This window comes from Miscanthus floridulus, chromosome 11 (genome assembly GCF_019320115.1).
Source record: "Miscanthus floridulus cultivar M001 chromosome 11, ASM1932011v1, whole genome shotgun sequence".
Taxonomy (NCBI): domain Eukaryota; kingdom Viridiplantae; phylum Streptophyta; class Magnoliopsida; order Poales; family Poaceae; genus Miscanthus; species Miscanthus floridulus.
The window spans coordinates 54532124-54535096 of NC_089590.1; the positions used below are offsets into that span (position 1 = coordinate 54532124).

The following is a 2973-nucleotide window of genomic DNA, read 5'->3' on the forward strand; positions in this document are numbered from 1 at the left end:
ATATGGCACACCAACAAACACCATCCTCATCCTAATGGTTTGCTTTAAAACAGATTTGACTTATATTATGTTAAGTAGGAAATGTACTATGCTATCCTACTAACCATTAACCCCAAAACCATCGAGAATTCAGAAGTTTAGATATTTTGTTGCAACTTCATTATATGCCAGAGAACAACAAAAGATCCCCAATCACCATCACATAGGACATCAACAACAAAACTACTTGGTCCAAAGCAAAACATTATCATCCCTTGCACTTACAGACAACCGTTTCAAAACTAAGTAGCGCCAAAATTCCAACCCAAAAGCCAAAATAGCTATTCTGACAAATTCTTCAGGACAGTGAGCATAACTAACCTACCTTGTAATACCAACCAAAAAACATTTATGTCTGAAGAACGCTTCGGGGCCCAACATCTCACCTGCATGTACTTCACCATACGGCGCCCGTCAGGCAATCGCAACGATGAATTCCGTTGAAAATATGTTGGCAAGCTTGACGCCGGTGACCTCCGCCACGGTGTTGCTGCACTTGCTGCTAGTGGGGAGGTGGCTGAAGATCAACTCCGGCACGTAAGCTCCCTCCTCCCTGTGGAACTCAACGGGGATGCCGTCACCGTTATTGTAGATCGAGATGCGGCAATCGGCAACATCGATCTCCACACGAAGAGTGTTCATCGTCGGGTCGAGTACTCGAGTTGCTTGTTGTTGGCAGCGTTGACAAGGATCTCGTCAAAGACCTTGTAGAGGCCGGGGACGTACGTGATAGCACGGCGCATCATGGTACCACGCTCATAGATCCATAGCATATGCGTGCCCTTTTTCGCCTGAGCCGATGTATACGTCTGGTTGAACGAGGACGTCATCGAGCAGCGTCTTGCCGCCCCCATCAGCGGCGGAGCCGTGGGCTGAGCTCGAATGCTTCATCATGGCGCAACGGCGCACCCGCTAGGGTTAGGGTAGTGTGGGATTGGGGAATGTCCAATTGCGGATCTGGGGCAGAGAAGTTGAGGCTGTGGACTGTGGAGCCCTTGTTTGTTTCGGTGGGCGGTGGCTGCGGGTGCACCTAGCGGCGAACGAGCGAATGACGGTTCTTTTTCCCATGGCTCCGTTCTCGTTTCATTTCACACAAAAGATAAAAGCGCGTAGCAAACGTGACCTTTTGGAATGCAATTTGTGTTATCTGTTTTAATACTCGTACAAGCATATGTTAGGATTTTGGCTGTGTTTGGAAGCTTCCAGACCGTAGAATCCAGAATTCTAGATTGTAGAAGTTGAATAGTGAAAAGCTGGATTGAGGGAGGCATACAGGACAACATGGTCACATAGTGGTACCGATGACAAATGTGAGTAATATTAAGAAAACAGCCAGGATATTTTTGTCTTTTCTATGCCTACAACCTATTGAAAGTCGGGCTCTCTCAGCTTGCGGAATTATGGAAGCTGAGATGGCGGGATTCTAGAAGCTATGATAAAAGCAGGAGCGTTTGGATCCCATCCAAACTTATAGAGGCTAGATTGTGAAATCCGGTGGATTCAAACATGGCCTAAGTCATAGACACGATGGGAAAACTAATTAGACTCTTATGTCTAAATATTACTCCCTTCATTTTAAATTGTAGGTTGGTCTGACTTTTTGAGATATAAAGCTTTTCTACGTCTCTAGATGTACATTATATCTAAACTAGCAAATGTGGTCGTGCATTGCAACGGAAATGAAATCAATACGTCTTGAAATGGAACTCTCTATTATCGCTAGACACGAGTTGTTCTAACTCATATAAAGTATGATTCATGAGTCTAGGTCACATGCGAGATACATCTAACTCATATGAATACAGGTCATGAGTCTAGGGCTCTAGGTCACACACGAGATACATGGCGGGAGGATAGTTTGAGAAGAAAAAGAAAGCAGGATGAAAGAATCCTTCACTGTTTAATATGAGGTATAGATACGAATGTGACGAAAAAAAGTCAAGTGTAAAAACAATGTGAAATACAAAATTAGACCTGAGTGAAAATCAGAATGTATAGGCAAATGGTGACAAAAATATCATGTGGAAAAACCATAAATGACAAAATTAGACCCCAAGCGAAAAAACGGAACAGATCGGCAAAAGGAGACAAGAAAAAACCTGACGTGGTAAAAATAGAAAAAAAATAAAGTAGATATAGTATGCACCGGTCTCTCCTACATGCATGTTGTAAGATGAATGCCACGTTATTATCATCTCATGATCCAACAGCACACGGCTGCCTTTTGTGGTTCTATATGGACCGGAACCCAGGCATCGGATCATTTGTGATACGTTGAGAAAAAAATAAAAAAGGAAAAATCAAACCAAGTGAAAAAAGAATAGTCACACTAGAAAAAGAATAGTTATAGACACAGTCACGAACTCCTCACATTCACTTAGACACGTGTAGGGGAAAAATAGTAGAAATAAAAAAAAAGATATGGCAATAGACTCCGCCCATGGACTCTTCCGATTCGGGACATGGAAAAAACACGCATGTAAATCGGAAAAGAGGAGTAAAAGGGGGTGAATATCAGAAGTATAGATATAGATTATGATTTCTCTTTAGGTTACTCAAGAAGACCTGTATATTTATTTCATATTAAACATGAGAAGTCTATTGAATTGAATTAGAATAGAATTTCTATTCAGGTTACCTCTCAAGAGACATGCATATATATCTATCTCTAATAATAAAGAGGTAAAATTTCAGGTCATTGGCCATGTTCACTTTTCTTATAATCCGTACTTTTCAGCTTGTTTTTTTAGCCAGGACAGTGTTTTTCTCTCACGACAAATCAGCCGGAACAGTGTTTCGGCTTGTTTTTTCAGCGAAGCGAATGGGACCATTTTTTTCGTCCACCTCCTCTAACTCATTGAATGTCAAAAAGTGAAAAACTCTTTATTTATTTGTAGTCCTTCTATTTTATATATAGATAGCTAGAAATCAAAT

At 41.4% G+C, this 2973-nt stretch overlaps 1 pseudogene; it reads right to left on the reverse strand.

Annotated features, from left to right (window-relative positions):
* Positions 1-320: 320 nt before the first annotated feature.
* On the reverse strand, positions 321-933 carry LOC136491970 (DNA topoisomerase 2-like; annotated as a pseudogene).
* Between the last annotated feature and the right edge of the window lie 2040 nt (positions 934-2973).